The 18,961-nt window shown below is 50.8% G+C and overlaps 1 protein-coding gene and 1 pseudogene across 2 annotated transcripts in view; one reads left to right on the top strand and one right to left on the bottom strand.

Annotated features, from left to right (window-relative positions):
* Positions 1-18,961, bottom strand: part of LOC309603394 (olfactory receptor 5G29-like) — a gene marked incomplete at both ends in the record, with an annotated part of 61,947 nt that overhangs the window by 22,212 nt on the left and 20,774 nt on the right.
* LOC309603384 (olfactory receptor 14A16-like) lies at positions 1,005-18,651 on the top strand (annotated as a pseudogene). The gene is made up of 4 exons: positions 1,005-1,051; positions 3,107-3,168; positions 3,602-3,755; positions 17,727-18,651. The product of its transcript is annotated as an olfactory receptor 14A16-like (transcript).

Genomic DNA, 18,961 nt, shown 5'->3' with positions numbered 1-18,961 from the left:
CCCTGAGTCACAGAGGCCTGAGAGACCTTGCTGGGGAAGACTGAGGCAAAGAGGATAACAGAGACTCTCATATTTACCTACACCTGCTCTTAGAAAACTCAGCAGTGGCCACACAGAATCTTTGTTTCTTCTTTAACAGTTCCAGAAGTAGTAAACACGCAGATGGTGCCCTTGAATTGCCTTTCAAGGTTAGATTGAGTTGCGATCTGGAGTATTGCTGAGCTTGGAGGATGCTGTCCTTGAAGACCAGCCGTACTGAGCTTTGCCACCATGTCACAGCTCTGTCTCCCACAGTATCGGCTCCAGCTCGTCCTGTCTGTGCCCCTGTCTGAGGGCACTGGTGCACATCTGGGCTGAAGCACCCCAGCTGTGGCAGCAGGCAAGCTCCTACTTGCCATAAGGAAACCTGTTACCCAGTGTCCAAGACCCTGAATGTGCAAAGGCTTTGCTTCAGAGCAGAGACACGGCATGGACAGAAGAATTCTGAATGTCTTTCTATTCCTAGGACCACAAACCCAGAATGAAATGCCTAAATTCACCCAACTGAAGACATTCCCCAGCTTGCAGAAATTAGATCCCTGCCTGTCACCTGCCAGGTGTCCTGTCTAATGATGGAACAACAAAAGGTGATTCTCATGGCCAACTCTTTTCCCAAGAGGAGAACTGCCACTGCTGGAAAGTAGTGCCTCTCCCCAGCTGAGGGAGGGAACACCAGTGATGCCTTCAGCCTGTTTCACAGCAGGTTCCCCTGGAGCCCCAGAGACATCTGGAGGGAGCCCAGAGAGGGCAGAGATAGTGTTGCCTTGGGCTGGGCCTCTGCTGCTGAGCTGGTCTGGGCTCCTGGGACAGAGGGATCTCCTGGCAACTGGGCAGCACTGCAGAGAGACAGCTCTGCCCAGGAGCAGCAGCTCTGCAAAGCGCAGCAGGGCTGAGGGCACTGCCTGCAGGCACGGAGGGGACATGAGTGAGGCAGAGACAAGTTAAAGGCAGGCATGAGTGGGAAGATGGCCGAGACCTCGCTGAGGGAGAGATCTTCAAAGCCCTCTACATGGTAAGTCTCTGGATGCAGGGCAACATACCTTGTGTTCCTGGAGGGATGTCCAAAAACTGGCACATCCCACAGCCTATGAGATCTTTCAGGAGGACTCTCACAGTTTCTCTATTGGAGAGGAGGAGGATGTGCTCCAGAGCAGGGCTTCCCTGCTGCACCATCAGAGGGACAGGGCATGGCTGCTGCCTTCTCCCAGGGACAGACGCAAGGTGTGAATCTCGGCGTGCAGCCAGGGATGCCCAAGTCTGTCCTTCCGAGCAGCGTCCCTGCACCCCAGGGGGCGGTGTGCCAGGGCAGGGACTCTGCTGCCTGCCAGGGTCAGCACTCAGCCTGCCTCCCCACGGCATTGTGGGGAGAAGCTGTGCATGGAAGGAGTGACCCATGGCCAGGCAGGGTTGTTCTGCTGTTGAGAGGGTACTGCATGGGACAACGCTGCTCTCAGATCCAGCTCATGCCCAGGTCATTTCCAAGGAGACTTTTCATGAGTACGGTCAGGGTTTCCTGCTTGAGTCTGTGCTTTCCTGAATCTATGCTTCCACTTTTCTCTGGCTTGGCTTGATGGGCATGGAAACTCAGCTGTGCAGGTTAGAGAAGGGGCTGAGACTCCTAAACCATCACCCTGCGGTCTACTAGGAAGCTCAGCAAGTACCTTCACCCCCCACCAGCCTAGAGCTAAAACTGGTATCACCTTTCCAGTTTCATCAGGGTTTGCGTGACCTGCTCGTTGGCCCCTGCACACACACACAGAGGCTGCAGGGCAGAGCTGGGCACACAGGGGCTGGGATAGGGGCTGGGAGCACTGGCAGGGAAGAGATGTGGGGCCAGAGAAACAGATCCCAGCTGGGACAGCACAGGCAGTAGAGACATGGGCAGGGAGGGAGGGAAATGCTAAGGGAAACCCTGCTGCAGAGGAGATATGGGTGCCTGCCAGCCATGCCCTGCAGTACAGATGCCTTCCCTGAGCAACACCCTTCTTGTCTCCTCTCCCACCTAGCAAAGCCCTCAGCCAGCCCATGGCATCTAGGGTGTTAGTCACCTCCTCGTCCATCTGCCAGCAGGAGAGATCAAGTGCATTTCCCACTGACCAGGGGCTGAAGGTGATTGCCCTGTGTTATCAGCATCTGGGAAGGGCTCTGCAGTGCTGGGTAAGGAAAAGGCTTTCCTGAGTGTCCCTCTGCCTCTCCATTGCCTCCCTCAGCTGCTCTTGGTGTTGATGTCAGGATCTCTGGGAATAATAGTTTCAGCTGAGTCAGGCACGGATCTTGTGGGTCCTCCCATTCAGATGTGTTTAAGGCAATGAGGTGTCCAGCTTTCCTCTAACTTGTGAAGCTCTGGGCAATGCAGTCTGTGAGCCTAGGAAATGAGCTGATTTTCCCTTAATCAGATGCCATCATTAGCAGCCACATGCACTTGTGCCCTGGCATCTCATGTAGCAGTAAGGCCTGTGTTCGGCCATTGGGTATCTGCGCTGGATTTAGTTAGGCAATGTAGGGATGTCCATGAGACTACTGCAATTACAGTTGGTGACAATCTAGTATATACAGCTGATGGAGTAATAAAATTTTATAAAAGGACTGAGATATCCCTATGGCACATGAGTCCATTTGACTAGCTGACTACCTTCAATAGGCTGTCCCAAACATCACAAGTAGGGAAAAGTTCAATGGGCATCTGCTGTTGGCCACAGGAATTCCCCAGCAGCCTCCAAGGTGATGCCCCCAGATGCTGTTCTTTCTCTATGAACTGCTCTGTTAGAGCTTGCAGTTACCTGCACTTATCTTGGTCCACCTCTGACACTTCCAGTGTCACCAGGTGTATGCATCACTCCTGGCCTCCGTCTCCACTGATTTGCACGGGAGCTGAGACAAGTAGTTCACATGCAGATGCCTATTTTCTAAAGTTGTAGAAATGCACACATGAACTGAGACAAGAGAAATCCCAGCTCCTGGGGTTTGTGGCAGGCATGGGAGTGAGCTGAATCCCCTTCTAGCCCCAGGACTACAGACCAAGGATGAGATGCCTCGATTGACTTAGCTGAATCCTTTCCCTCCCCAGGGGTAAAGGAGATTCCTCTCTGCCACTCTCTGGGTATACTGCAAATGATGGCACACAGGAAGGTGAGTCTCATACCCAACTCTTTTCCTGACAGGAGAAATGCCACTGCTGGAAAGAAGTGTCTCTCCCCAGCTGAGGGAGGGAACATGCTTCAGCCTGTTTCACAGCAGGTTCCCCTGGAGCCCAGGGGCACCTGGAGGGAGCCCAGAGCGGGCAGAGAAAGTGCCACCTTGGGCTGGTCCTCTGCTGCTGAGCTGGATCAGGCTCCTGGGACAGAGGGAGCTCCTGGCAAGTGGGAAGCACTGCAGAGAGACAGCTCTGCCCAGGAGCAGCTCCTCTTCCAAGTGCAGCAGGGCTGAGGGCACTGCCTGCAGGCACTGAGGAGAGAGGAGCAAGGCAGAGAGAGGTTTCAGGTACTCTGGGGTGGAAGGATGCTGAGAGCTCACTGGGGGAGAAATTTTCACAGCCCTTAACACGGTACGTTTCTGGTTGCAGGACAAATCAGCTGTGGTTCCTGGAGGGATCTCTTAAAGCTGGCACATCTCACAGCCTATGGGATCTTCCATGAGGATTCTCATAGCTTCTCTAGTGTAGAAGAGGAGGGTGTGCTGCAGAGCATAGATTCCCTGCTGCACTGTCAGAGGACAGGGTATGACGGCTGCCTTCTCTCAGGAACAGCTGCGAAGCCAGGTGTGCAGCCAAGGGTGCCCAGGGCTGTTCTTCAGAGCAGGGCCGCTTCACCCCAGGGGACTGTGTGCTGGGGCAGGGACTCTGCCTCCTGCCAGGGTCAGCACTCAGCCTGCCCGGGAGCTCCCAACAGTGCTGTAGAGAGAAGCTGTGGGTGGAAGGAGCAACCCCCGGCAGGGCCGGGCAGGGTCCTTCTGCTGTCGAGAGGGTGTTGCATGGACCAGGGCTGCTCACAGCTCTGGCTCGCCCTCAGGACTTTTCAAGATGGACATCAAGGCAGGAGTTACCTGAAAAGAAAGGTGTCTGCCCTTTGAGTTTTCTCCTCTTGGTTGACTGCGTGGGCAGTGGGACATTTCACACGGGATGTTTCGATTGGAAGGTAAAAGCAGGCATTATGGTAAAGACAAGGAGCTTTCCTGATTCTGTGTTTTCAGTTTCCAACTCTGGAGGCTACAGACAGCACCAGCATCACCTTTCAAGTTTCATCAGGGTTTTTCACCTACTGCTTAGTCCCTGCACTCATGGAGAGGCTGCAGGGAAGAGACGGGAACACAGGGGCTGGAGTGGGGTCTGTGAGCACTGACAGGGAGGAGACATGCGGACAGAGAAAGAGCTCCTGGCAGGGACAGCTCCAGGCAGCAGAGACATGGGCAGGGAGGCAGGGAACTGCTAAGGGAAACCCTGTTGCAGGGAAGGTATGGGCACCTCCTGGCCACTCCCTGCAGTGCAGTTGCCTTCCCTGAGCAATCCGCATCTCTCTTCCATCACTCAGCACAGCTCTCAGCCCTCATTGCTGTGGGGTGTAGTGTGGGAGTCTCCTCCATGTTCAGAGGTGACAGTCATCTCTCCTGCTACATGCCCATTTCCCACTGACCATCAATTGGGCTGAGGGATACTGTCCTGCATTATCATGATCTGAGAGATATTGTGCAGAGTTGCGTAAAGAAAATCTTTCCTGAGTGTCAGTCTGTTTCTCTCCTTGTCTCTCTTGGCTGCTCTTGACGTTGCTGCCAGGGTCTCTGGGGATGGGAGTTTCAGCTGCAGAGTCACGGATCTTGTGCGTGGGTCCATGGGCACAAGTGTCCCAGCTTTCCTCTAACCTCTGGGGCTCTGGGCAATGCAGTCAGCGGAGCTAGGGAATGAGCTGACTCTCCCTTAATCAGATGCCATGGTTAGAACATTTTGCTATCTCCTTGGGGTGTCCTTCCAAACTGTGAGCTGCCCTCTAGAATGCAAATCTTTCTCATAGCATCTTTGGGTTATCTGAAAGCCTCATGGAGAGGCACAGCGATGCTACAATGGAGGAAATGCTGTTGCGCTGGTGAAGTTAGCATAAACGTGCGTCCTGGGCTACAAGTGGGGTGCTGATATCTTGGGGAAGGGTAAGACATCTGGTTGTCTGCAGTGGATCTTTCTGCTCTCAGCAGTGTCTGATTTTTTTCAGGGTAACATGGGAGCGTGATCATCCTCCATCTCAGAAAGGTGCAACGACAGGGAAACTGGGAACAAAACACAAAGAAGGACCAGCTCCCCTCACTCTGCGCTAAGCCGCAGGCAACCCTCTTACCTCGGAGGGCTCAGTCTGTTCTCCCTGAGTGTGGCAGAAATGCTGAGGGGTTCTGACTTCCAAGAACATTCCACAGGTGAGATAGAGGAATGCTTTAAAAATAACCTCTCAAACTGCCTTCTGTCATACCCATTCCTCAGCACAGAGAGTGCAGATACTGACAAGTCCTTCTGTATTAGGAGCAGTTTAACCTGAAAAAATTCCAACACCAGGATAGGCCCCTGCCCCCACTATTCCCATGATCCCACTACTGCAGAGCAGGGCTGACTCCTGGCAGCCAACGGCCAAAGGCTCTGCTCCCCACAGCACACTCTGCCAGCACCAACCAGAGCTCAAGCCACAGAGCTGAAGGTCTCCTAGAAAACAAAAAGGGTAGGTGTGGAGCTGGGGGAGGAAGGGGTCCAAGAAGGGTGGTCCAAGAGAAATGGCTGTGATTTTGCTCAGAGAAGCCTACCCTAACTTGTCACTGTCTTTTCCCCCTTCGACAGTGCCGCATGTCCAGAGGAAGCAAATGTCCAATGCCAGCTCCATCACCAAGTTCCTCCTCCTGGCATTCACAGACACACGGGAGCTGCAGCTCTTGCACTTCTGGCTCTTCCTGGGCATCTACCTGGCTGCCCTCCTGGGCAATGGCCTCATCATCACTGTTGTAGCCTGCAACCACCACCTCCACACCCCCATGTACTTCTTCCTCCTCAACCTCTCCCTCCTCGACCTGGGCTCCATCTCCACCACTGTCCCCAAAGCCATGGCCAATTCCCTCTGGAACACCAGGGCCATCTCCTACTCGGGATGTGCTGCACAGGTCTTTTTCTTTCTCTTCTTGATGGTAGGGGAGTATTGTCTTCTCACCGTCATGGCCTATGACCGCTATATGGCCATCTGCAAACCCCTGCACTATGGGACCCTCCTGGGCAGCAGAGCTTGTGTCCACATGGCAGCAGCTGCCTGGGGCACTGGGTTTCTCAATGCTGTGCTGCACACGGCCAATACATTTTCACTCCCCCTCTGCCAAGGCAATGCTGTGGACCAGTTCTTCTGTGAAATCCCCCACATCCTCAAGCTCTCCTGCTCACACTCCTACCTCAGGAAAGCTGGGCTGCTTCTCTTTGGTTTTTCTTTATCTTCAGGGTGTTTTGTTTTCATTGTGCTGTCTTATGTGCAGATCTTCAGGTCCGTGCTGAGGATCCCGTCTAAGCACGGACGGCACAAAGCATTTTCCATGTGCCTTCCTCACATGGCTGTGGTCTCCCTGTTTCTCAGCACTGCCATGTTTGCCTACCTGAAGCCTCCCTCCACCTTTTCATCAGCTCTGGACCTGGTGGTGGCAGTTCTGTACTCGGTGGTACCTCCAGCAGTGAACCCCCTCATCTACAGCATGAGGAACAAGGAGCTCAAAGACGCACTGAAGAAACTGATTCAATTAGTTTTCTGTCAGCAGCAATAAGCTGCACATGTCTCTTCACAAGTGATTTCCAGTGTACCTTAGGAACCTCTTGTGCTTTGGGTATTTGAGCTATGATAACCAAGTTTATCTAGGAATGTCTGCATCCACACCACTTCTCCAGGGGCATGAACCCAGCCCATCTGACCCAGAGGCCTTTGTGTGTGTCTGGCACTACAGTATAGCTGGCTTCCCGTGTTCCATCTCTGCAATAGAAGGGTGTCTGGACGTTGGACTCTTCTTCCAAAGCTGAAGTGAAGGACAGGCTGAAGAAACTTCCACTCAAAAAGCTGTAGTGCTGTGCTCAAGTTCTCCATGGGCTGAGGGGAGGAGGGCACGGGGCCATGTCTTAGGGAATGGCCCTGGGCTGAGCCTTCACAGGTACATGCCCAGCACCCCAGGAGGTGCTTGAATGCTCAGCAGGGATCTGCCTGGGATTGTCTCCTTGTGGGTTTCAGGCACCACTTGCCCTGCAGAGCAGCACAGCCAGTTCAGGGCCCTGCAGGGAGCACAGAGAGGGGAAGTAATGGCTGGCTAGGACACTCTCCCCTGAGGAAAGGCTCTCTGGAGATGGGGAAACCCCTGGAGAAGAACAAAGAAGCAACTCTGTGCTTACGGTGGGAAGAAATTACAAGGAGAAACTTATTTCTGAATGCAGCAGCTCGGGGCAGGTTATTCTGTCTCAGGGGCAGAAGGAGTACCCTGAGGAGCCCCTGGGCCAGCAGTCTTGTGCTGAGGAGAGATTTCCTCCTCATCTTGCTTTTTGTTCATTCAGATACCTCCCAACTATCTGGTTTCTGCTTTGAGCTTCAGGAAATTAGAAACTTTCCCATCTTACAGAAGTCAGATTGAACTTTTAATCAACTCCTTAATTGCATTTATATCTAACCCTTCCTATCTCTGTGTCTAAAACAGTTCTTGTACAGATATCATTGTCCGCCATCTCCACCACAGGATGTCCTACACTGTCCCACACCTGTGCCTGTTTCCCTGCAGGCTGTAGACACACTGTCCTAACCTCCCCACCTTGCTCTCATCCTCACATGTCCCTACCTGTACAATGTCTGTCTTGGAAACAGAAAGCCACGGGCTGATCACAGACACACACTCCTTACTACCCTCGGTGACCGGTTGCACCACAGGACTATCCTTCAAGTGACATTTCATTTTTCCTCATGCACAGGCTCAGACTCCAAAGCTTTTCCTTCCTCATGCTGTTTCCTCTACAAAGGAAATCTTCATCCTCTCTGAAACCACCTTTTAATCACCTGCAGGCTACTATGACATTGCCCCGAGCCTCTATGCCACAAGACAAATGAATCCCAGGTCCCTCGGTCTCTCCACACAAGCCATGTGATTCAGCCCCTTCACCCCAGCTTGGCAGGCCACCTCTGGACCTTCTCCAGTTCCTCCCCACTCCTGCAGAACATGGAGCCCCGCACCAGGACAGATTATTTCAGATGTGGCCACAACAGCGCTGAGTCAAGGTAACTCCCCTTCTCTGGGTGGTCACGCTCATCCTAATTCAGCCCCGTGTGCAGCTGGCCTTATTCATGGTCAGCATGCTCCACTGGCTCCTATTGCATCCCTTGTAGCGACCACGGCCTTCTCCTCAGGCTCACTCCTCAGCTGGTCAGCTCCAAGCTTGCCCTGATACATGGGGTTATTCTTCCCCTGATGCAGGACTGGCCACTTCTCCTTGTCAAACTTGATGAGCTTTCTGTTGGCCAAATCCCAGAGTTTCCCAGGGTCCCCATGAACTGAATCTTCCTTGTATCAGCTGTTCACGTGTGTGTGTAGGTGGCTCACCCTGTCCTGTGGTGCCTCCAACAAGATGACAGCATGAGGCCATGATGGATAATAAAAGGAGGTAGTAGTTTAATGGCCTTGCTGACCAAGGTAGGAATTCCCAATGCTGCCAGCCCAGAAACACCAAAGGAGGGCAACAGGCAAGCAAAGCCAGGGCCAGCGGGTAAAGGGAAATCAGGGGTGGGCTTCTTGAATGAGAGGGATTGAGGATGACCAAAGGGAAGAACCTGGGAGAAGGGAAACAGGGAATCAGAAAGTTGGAGGTGAAGCAAAGGGTACAACCAGGGCTGTTTGCGGGCACCTGTCAAGTAGCCCTCGGTCTCAGCAGGGAATCAGCATGGCTGGGCACACCTCTGATGGGCCTGCACAGGAATGCAGACGGCTTGGGGAGCAAACAGAGGGAATTAGGAGTCTGTGGGCAGTTCTTGAGCTGTAATCTCACTTAGGAATCAGAGACATGGTCAGATAGCTCACAGCACTGGAGCTTGGCCATGGATGGAAGCTGCCTCTTTAGGAAGAATGGGGCAGGTCAGTGAGGAGGGGAAGGTGCCCTGTCTGTGGGCGAGCAGAAGGAAAGCATGGAGCTCTGCTAGTGACAGGTGAGGAGCCAGATGAGAGCAAATGGATCAGGATTAGTGGGCAGAGCAACATTACCATGGGTAATGTTGTAGTTGATGTCTGCTGTGGACCAACTGGGTTAGGAAGAAGCAACAGATGAGGCCTTCTTCAGACAAGTAGAAGCAGCTTCTCATTTGCAGGCCCTGGTCCTCGTGGGGGACATTACCCAGCTGGACATCTGCCGGAGGGGCAGCACAGCAGGGCACAAGACACTCAGGAGGTTTCTGGAGGGCACCAAGAACCTCCCGAGCATTCAGAGAGGGTGTTAGGAAAGCCAAAGCCCATCTCAATCTCAGTCTGGTGATTCCATCTGGACACGAAGGGCATCAAGAAAGGATTTAACAATGATGCCAGCAGCAAAAAGAAGGCTCAGGAAAATGTGGGCCTGCTGCTAGATGGGGTGGGAGCCTGGTGACAGAGAACACAGAAGAGGCCAAGGTACTCCACGTCTTCTTCCTCTCTGCGTTTACTGGTAAGACCAACCTTCAGGAATCCCAGGCCCCCAAGACCAGAGGCAAGGAGCAAGGAAGACTTACCCTTGGTGCAGGAGTCTCAGCTTAGGGAACATGGAAACAAACCACACATGCATAAGTCCTTGGGACCTGAGGGGATGCACTCATGAGTGCTGAGGAAGATGGCTGATGTCCTTGTAAGGCCACTTGAAATCAGGTTTGAAAGGTCAAGGGGATTTGGTGAGGTTCCTGAGGACGGGAAGAAAGCAAATGGAAACCTTATCTTGGAGCAGAGCAAGAAAGAGGATGCAGGGAGCTGTCAGCCTGTCTCCCATTCTACCCCTATAGACAAGCTGAGCAAGTATGGACTGGCTAAATGGAAAATGAGAGGGACTGAAAACTGACTGAGTCCCAGAGGGTTGTGTCCAGTGGCACAAGGTCCAGCTGGAGGATAATCACCAGTGGGGTAGCCCAAGGGTTGATACTGGGTCCCATTTTATTCAGCCTTTCATTACAGTCCTGGAGGATGGGACCAAGGGCATCCTGAGCAAGTTTGTGGATGATCTAAAATTGGGAGGAGTGGCTGATACACCGGCTGGTTGCACTGCTGCTCAGAAGGACCTGGGCAGGCTGGAGAACTGGGCAGAGAGGAACCTCATGAAGTTCAACAAAGGGAAACACAGAGTCCTGCCCCTGGGCAGGAAGGACCCCATGGACCAGGACAGGCTGGGGGACGGCTGGCTGGAAAGCAGGTTTCTAGAGAAGGATCAGGGGGTCCTGGTGGACAACCAGCTGACCACGAGCCAGCACTGTGGCTGTGGGGCAAAGCAGGCCGACAGCCTCCTGGGCCGCATTCAGGAGAGGTTTGCCAGCAGGTCGAGAGAGGTGATCCTGCCCCTCTAGCCAGCGCTGGTGAGGCCACATCTGGAGAGCTACGTCCAGTGCTGGGCTGCCCCGTACAGGAGAGACATCAACTTACTGGAACGAGTCCAGCAAAGGGCCACAAAGATGATGAAGGAACACAAGCATCCTTCAGGAGGAGAGGCTGAGAGAGCTGGGACTTTTTAGCCTGGAGAAGAGAAGGCTCATGGGGATCTTATCAATGTGTATCAACACCTGATGGGAGGGCATGAAGAAGAGGGAGCCAGACTTTTCTCCGTGGTGCCCAGTGACAGACAATGGGTAGAAACGGAAGCACAGGAGCTTCCATCTCAACACAAGAAAACACTTTTCTCCTGTGAGGGGCGTGGATCACTGGAACAGATTGTCCAGAGAGGTTGTGGAGCCTCCATCCATGGAGATATTCCAAACCCAGCTGCACCCTGTATTGGGCAACCCCAGGAGGTGCCCTAGTCTAGACTAGACTAGGCAATCTCCACAGATACCATGAAGAACAGTCAGAAGGAACCAATGGAGGTCTCTAGTGCCACAATCTGCTCTGAGCAGGGAGAACTTGTCCCTTAGATCAGGCTGGTCAGTGTTTTCTCCCCTTGAGTTTTGAAAATTTCTGGGCCCCAGACCCAACACGAAGCAACTATAAAGGTGTGGGTTTTTTTCCTTAAACCTCATTTGAAAATCCCCCTCCTGCTTCTTGTCCTCATTGTCTCTTGTCCTCCTTGTTCCCTCCTGACTGCTAGACAGATCCTGATGCCTACTCTGACCAAGGACAATCACAACCTTCTCTCCAAGTGTGGCAACACCGGGATCCCCTGCGACTGCACCGCCAGGCGTTGGTGACAGCTCCAAGGAGAGACACACCCTGGGGATCCCTGCATGGGCTCAGAGGAGGGCATGTGGAGACACCCAGCACCTAACAGAGAGGGAATGTGGCAGTGCCTGTGGGCTGACACTGAGGCAGAGCTGGGGGCAGCATGGGGGAGCAGAGAAGACCTCCAGCAGCTCCTCTGCATACCTGCTCAGGGAGTAATGCACTTGGTGGTGCTTCTGAGAGAGGATGGTGGCATGGGAGGGGAGGTACTAAGAGCTGTGGTGCAGGGCACCGGGGCTCAGAACTAGGTCTGGGCTTCCCAGCAGGCAGTGCCAGTGGCTACAGCCCCCAAAGAGCCCTGACCATGGAGAAAGCAGCAGCAGCGCATCTCCTCCCAGCTGTGGAGAGCTGCTCTGGCTGCAGAGAGGCTACTGGGAGTGCTGGGGTCCATCCTGGCTGCCCTGCATCTCCCAACCCACCATGTCTCTTGGGTGTCCGGAGCAATTGCACTGACTGGGGTGACAGCCCTGCCTGGCTAGGGACCGAGGGGAACTCTGGGTTGAGTCATGCTTCCTTCAGTGCAAGCCCTGATGCAGGGTCCCAGCCTCCTTTTCGATGCCACCCTTGAGGAGGGGCGATGGCACGAAGGGATGCGCAGTCGTGAGCACCAGTCCTTCTTCATCCGCTTCCCAGGCCTGGTGGAGCTCCCGGACAGCAAGGACTTCTGGCTCTGCACCATGACCATGCTTTAGGGGACCCACACCCTGGGCATTGTCTTGGATTAGCTGAATGCTGGTATTTTTGTCTCTGAGGCAATTTCCAGCCCAGGTCATCTCTGTTCTGAGCTCTCCCTAACCCTCCTCCCATCTACCTGGCCGTTCCTCGCCCCCTCCCCACCACCCCTGCAGGGCCCCGAGCTAGCGATGTTGCTCTGCGGAGTGATTTGGCTGTGGTGCCTGGGGTCACAGGGCGACTCCACACTGGCCTTGCTGCTCAGGGTGTGGAGCAGCTCCAGCTGGATGGGGATGGCTGCTGCTCATCTCCCCACTGCACGGGGGAGATCCCGTTTTGGGGATCCACCGCTTCTAATGCCAATACTCCACAAACCCATAATCAATTGCCACTCGAGGAATGGGAGGCATCAGCCGCTGCTGCGAGGTGGCAAAAGATGAGACACCAAGCATTGCAAGCCGGGGATACAGCTTTTTGTTCAGCGATAGCATGTCCTGTCATATGCAGCAACGCAAATGTCCCCAATGAGCATGAACTTTTTGGCTATAATTTTTTAAAAGATCTACGACAAACAGTTGCCGCGCATGGACTGGGTTCTCCTTTTACACAATCCCTGCTACGGGGAATATTTACAAATGAAATAGTACCATTTGACATATGCACGCTTACTAATCTTATATTGACCCCAACGCAAAAGGTGATCTTTGAAAGCACCTGGCGTACCGCCTGCCAAAACGCCACAATTATCAATATGCAGCGACAACAAGGCGACCCTTTACAAGGGGCAGGACTTCCACAAGTTATGGGGGATCCGCCCCTAAATCACCCAACGTTACAGGCACGATTACAACCAGAGATATTAGCGCAAGGCAGAGACCTTGCTTTACAGGCATTACTAAAAGTGCCGGATGCCGGAAGAGCGACAAAATCATTTACATTAATAAAGCAAGGGAGTGGAGAGGGATCTATCTCATTCTTAGATCGTCTATAGGAGGCTTTGGAAAAACAAGTCAAAAATGCAGAAGCAAGAGAGGTCCTACTCTTAAAATTAGCCTTTGAAAATGTGAATATGGACTGTAAAAAAAGTGCTTTTGCCTCTAAAAAATCCCTCCTTAATGGATATGATAGAAGCTACCCAAAAGGTGGAGTCAATGTCCCATCATATGGAAACATTAGCTACAGCTTTTGCCACCGCAACGAAAGTACAGCAATCATGTTTCTCCTGTGGTAGAACTGGACATTTTAAAAGAGATTGCCCACAACTAAGAAAAAGAGATACGACGAGCTCTAAACAGATATGGACTTGAAATAGACCCTGAAAAAGTGCAAAAAACTGAGCCTTGGAAATATCTGGGCTGGAAAATCTTGCAACAAACAATTGAACCTGCAAAAACAAAAAGGGGGAATGCCAGGAGCCACTCCAGCAGACAGACTAAGTAAAGCCATGTATGTGTTAAACTACCTGAATATGTCTGAAAATAATATTCCTGTTATTATCTCTCATTTTCTGTCTCTTCAATCAAAAGATTTAATAGCCATCCCCACAGAGGGCTTGATTGGAGTCGGCAGCCTTTCTCAAACCTTTCAAAGTACCCACCTGCTCAATATCAATACCGAAGAAGGGTCTACATTTACTGTACGGCCATATGTGACAAATTTGCCCATGAGCCTGTTGGGGCGAGACGTAATGTCCCACTGCGTCTTCACCTTAAATTGCCCTGAAAATTTTCAGTAGCGGCCATTGATGAGCGACCGACAATGAAACTTATTTGGAAAAAAGAAACACCCATTTGGATAGATCAATGGCTGCTCCCCAAAGAGAAGGTCGCTGCCCTTCAAGAACTGGTCAAAGAAGAACTTCAACAAGGACCTATCACTCCTACAACCAGCCCCTGGAATTCTCCTGTATTTGTTATAAAAAAGAAGAGTGGAAAATGGCGACTGCTACATGACTTGAGACAAATAAACGAAGCTATGGAAGAAATGGGAGCGCTCCAACCCGGCTTGCCCTCGCCAACAACGATACCCCGAAATTGGGACATAATCATAGCAGACTTAAAAGACTGCTTCTTTACTATCGCACTACATCCTACAGATGCACCGCGTTTTGCGTTTTCAGTACCAAAAATTAACTGAGGCGAGCCAATGGATAGATACCTCTGGACTGTCCTGCCTCAAGGAATGAAGAATTCTCCAACGATCTGTCAAACATATGTGGCTAAAGCCATACATCCTGTACGACTAAAATTCCTGGAAATGTATATCTATCACTATATGGACGACATTTTACTAGCAGGCCCCACGAACACCATGGTGCGTGAAGCACTACCTGTTTTAAAATATGCATTGCAAAGCAAAGGACTGCAAATCGCACCAGAAAAAATTCAAATGGAAGCACCATGGAAATATCTTGGGTGGAAAATCTTACAACAAAGTATCCAACCTCAAAATGTGATCATTTCAGCAGACATAAAAACCTTGAATGATGTACAAAAACTATTGGGAAACATAAATTGGATTAGAGCGCAGTGTGGTATTGATAACTACACATTAACACCCTTATTTGAGCTACTTAAAGGAGATACCGATATTAACACACCACGCCAATGGACGACCGAAGCAAAAACCACACTGAGAATCATAAATGAAAAACTCTCACTGCAACAATGTCACCGGTGACTTGAAAATTTACCCATACAATTATATATCTGCAACCAAAACCAACAGCCTCTAGCAATCATCGGACAATGGGAGAACAAAGGAATAGACCCTCTCATAATGTTGGAATGGGTGTTTTTGCCGCATCAACCTGCGAAAACCCTGGCTACTCGTATCGAAATGTTCGCCGCCTTGATAAAAAAGGGCAGAGAACGGATTGTAGAAATGGCTGGAGAAGAGCCTCATCTCATTGTCCTTCCTGTCATAAAGGACTACTTAGATTGGTGCTTACAAAACAGTCTAGAACTTCAAATGGCCTTGGCAGGGTTTAGTGGAAGAATTGATACTCATCACCCCCCCCATAAAATGTTCACCTTTTACAACAATGTGAAAATTGAAGAGGCGCCACTATACCAGTGGCAACCGGTTAAGGGTCAAACGGTGTTCACCGATGGCTCAGGGAAAACAGGAAAAGCAGTCATCACATGGCAAAAAGAAGGTCAATGGCAACACAAAACAGAACAAATTGAGGGTTCACCTCAATTAGTCGAGTTGCATGCCATTACCATGGCTTTTAGAGAATGGCCTCTAACTCCATTAAATACTGTATCAGACTCACTATACGCTGTAGGAATTGTGCAACGCATTGAAAGGGCACAAGTAAAACATATACTGAAAGAAGCCTTGTTTTTGAAGTTTAAGGAGCTATTATTCTTAATAGAACAACGAAAACACCCCTATTGTGTAATCCACATTAGAAGCCATACAAACTTACCCGGGTTCTTTACAGAAGGAAATGCACGAGCCGACTACCTAACGAACATTGCATTACATACCTGTCGTGGTTTAACCCCAGCCAGCAACTAAGCACCACACAGCCGCTCGCTCACTCCCCCCCGGTGGGATGGGGGAGAGAATCGGAAGAGTAAAAGTGAGAAAACTCATGGGTTGAGATAAAGACAGTTTAATAGGTAAAGCAAAAGCCACACGCACAAGCAAAGCAAAGCAAGGAATTCATTCACTACTTCCCAGCGGCAGGCAGGTGTTCAGCCATCTCCAGGAAAGCAGGGCTCCATCACGCGTAACGGTTACTTGGGAAGACAAACGCCATCACTCCGAACGTCCCCCCCTTCCTTCTTCTTCCCCCAGCTTATATACTGAGCATGATGTCATATGGTATGGAATAGCCCTTTGGCCAGTCTGGGTCAGCTGTCCTAGCTATGCTCCCTCCCAGCTTCTTATGCACCTGGCAGAGCACAAGAAGCTAAAAAGTCCTTGACTGGTGTAAACTCTACTCAGCAAGAACCAAAACATCAGTGTCTTATCAACATTATTCTCATCCTAAATCCAAAACACAGCACTCTACCAGCTACTAAGAAGAAAATTAACTCTATCCCAGCTGAAACCAGGACAATACCCCAGTACCAAACACACTTTCTCAAGCTCAATTATCGTATCAATTTTTCCACCAATCTGCCAAAGCTCTTGTGAAACAATTTGCAATCTCTATGGGGAATGCAAAACTCGTTGTGCAAACATGTCCAGACTGTCAACAACAACCATCCCGCCCATTGTTTGCGACAAACCCTAGGGGACTCTCTTCCGTTCAGCTCTGGCAAACTGACGTGACTCATGTACCCGACTTTGGTCGGCAGAGATATGTTCACGTTTCCATAGATACCAACTCCCATGCAATCTGGGCCACTGCAATGACAGGTGAAACTAGCCGGCATGTACAAAGCCATTTCCGAGCTGCCTTTGCAGCGCTTGGTATTCCAAAAGAAATAAAAACAGATAACGGCCCTGCATATGTCAGCCATGCGACACAAAAATTTTTCCACACATGGGGTATCACTCATAAGACAGGGATACCCCATTCCCCCACAGGGCAAGCTATTATAGAACGTGCACACAGAACCTTAAAAACTCTATTGCAAAAACAAAAAGAGGGGGAAGCTCAGGAATCTCCCCAAAACAGATTAGGAAAAGCTATATATGTACTAAACCATTTATCGCTGCCTTTTCGACATGAAGATGTCACACCCATAGTCAAACACACGGAGTTGGGAATGGCACATATATCAGAGGAGAAGGCGATGGTAATGATGAAAAAATTTAAATACTGAGTGTTGGGAAGGGCCATATCGGCTACTGACTTGGGGTCGAGGGTATGCTTGTGTCTCAACAGATGTAGGACCTAAGTGGGTACCTGCAAGGTGCATAAGACCGGCTCTTGCATCGGATAACAAGAACGAACAGCAGAAGACACTGAACTCCGAGAAGACTGATGGGGAATGACTTATTAGATAACTCTGAATTAATCCGTAAAGCAATCAAAGATTTGAAGTTAGCAAATTACAAGTCAGTGATGGATTTGATTGGCTGAATCACTTAGTAACAAGCTGGGGAATTGGCGGGTGGATAATGTCTCTAATCGAAATGGTTTTTTTCTTGTTACTAATATTTTGCACTATAATAATGATAGTTTCTTGTCTAGTGTCTTGGGTATAGAAAATGCTATACAATATGATGAAACAAGCTTTTGTGATAGAAAAACAAAAAGGGGGATTTGTAGGAATAAGTGAGATTGTGTTTTACTTTGACAAGATGCAGCTGTGCCCTTGAGGCTTGTTACAGGTTCGCAGGAATGCAGCTGTGGCCTTGAGGCTTGTTACAAACAAGTCTGTGAAACTCAGAGGCAGAAAAATAAGGATGAGATTGGATACATCCCTGAAGGAGGAATTTGCGTGCACCAGCTTGAAGAACCAATAAGTAATGCTGAAGAGACGCGTGGACAAAAGACAGTAGCCAATGAAATGGGCTTTGCTTGCTCGTGAACACTAGATCATATTATAAAAGGAATAGATTGTAAAAATAAAGGGTCTTCGCTTGTCTTCGCCTGAACTCATATGCGGAGTCCGTGTCTCATTCCCTTCATCCAACAGCAGCTCCATCACTGAGTTCCTTCTCCTGGCATTCACGGACACACGGGAGCTGCAGCTCTTGCACTTCTGGCTCTTCCTGGGCATCTACCTGGCTGCCCTCCTGGGCAACGGCATCATCATCACCACTGTAGCCTGCAACCACCGCCTCCACACCCCCATGTACTTCTTCCTCCTCAACCTCTCTGTGCTTGACGTAGGCTCCATCTCCACCACTGTCCCCAAACCCATGGACAATTCCCTCTGGAACACCAGGGCCATCTCCTACGCAGGATGTGCTGTCCAGATCTTTCTCTTTGCCTTCTTGGTAGGAGCAGAGTATTTTCTTCTCACAATCATGGCCTATGACCGCTATGTGGCCATCTGCAAACCCCTGCACTACGGGACCCTCCTGGGCAGCAGAGCTTGTGTCCACATGGCAGCAGCTGCCTGGGGCACTGGGTTTCTCCATGCTCTCTTGCACACTGCCAATACATTTTCACTCCCCCTCTGCCAAGGCAATGCTGTGGACCAGTTCTTCTGTGAACCTACGCAGATCCTCAAGCTCTTCTGCTCACACTCCTACCTCTAGGAGATTGCACTTCTTGTGGTTAGTTTCTGTGTGGGCTTTGGGTGTTTTGTTTTCATTGTGGTGTCCTATGTGCAGATCTTGAGGGCTGTGCTGAGGATCCCCTCTGAGTAGGGATGGCACAAAGCCTTTTCCACGTGCCTCCCTCACCTGGCTGTGGTCTCCCTCTTTATCAGCACTGGCATGTTTGCCAACCTGAAGCCCCGCTCCATCTCCTCCCCATCCCTGGATCTGGTGGTGGCAGTGCTGTACGCGGTGGTGCCTCCAGCAGTGAACCCCCTCATCTACAGCATGAGGAACCAGGAGCTCAAAGACGCACTGAAGAAGCTCATTCAATCCATAGTCTTTCAGCAGCAATAAGCTGCCCATGTATCTTCACAAGTGATTTCCAATGTATCTGGGGAATCTCCTGTGCTTTGGGCGTTTTATTTGTGATAATTCTGTTTCTCCAGGAATGTCTGCATGCTGTCCACTTCTCCAGAGGCATGAACCCAGTCTGTCTGACACAAAGGTCTTTGCACATCTGCTGGCACGATGGTACAGCTGGCCTTCCGTCTCACATCTTTGTAATAAAAAGGGGATTTCCCCAGTGTCAGTGTCTGGAGGTTGGGCTCTTCTTCCAAAGCTGAGGTCAGGAACAGGCTAAGAAAGTTGTCCCCCACGAGGTCAT

This window comes from Platalea leucorodia (assembly GCF_965183815.1).
Source record: "Platalea leucorodia genome assembly, contig: HAP1_HAP1_SCAFFOLD_71, whole genome shotgun sequence".
NCBI classification, from domain to species: domain Eukaryota; kingdom Metazoa; phylum Chordata; class Aves; order Pelecaniformes; family Threskiornithidae; genus Platalea; species Platalea leucorodia.
The sequence above is the reverse complement of the archived record's forward strand: the minus strand, read 5'-3'. Positions and strand labels throughout refer to the sequence as shown.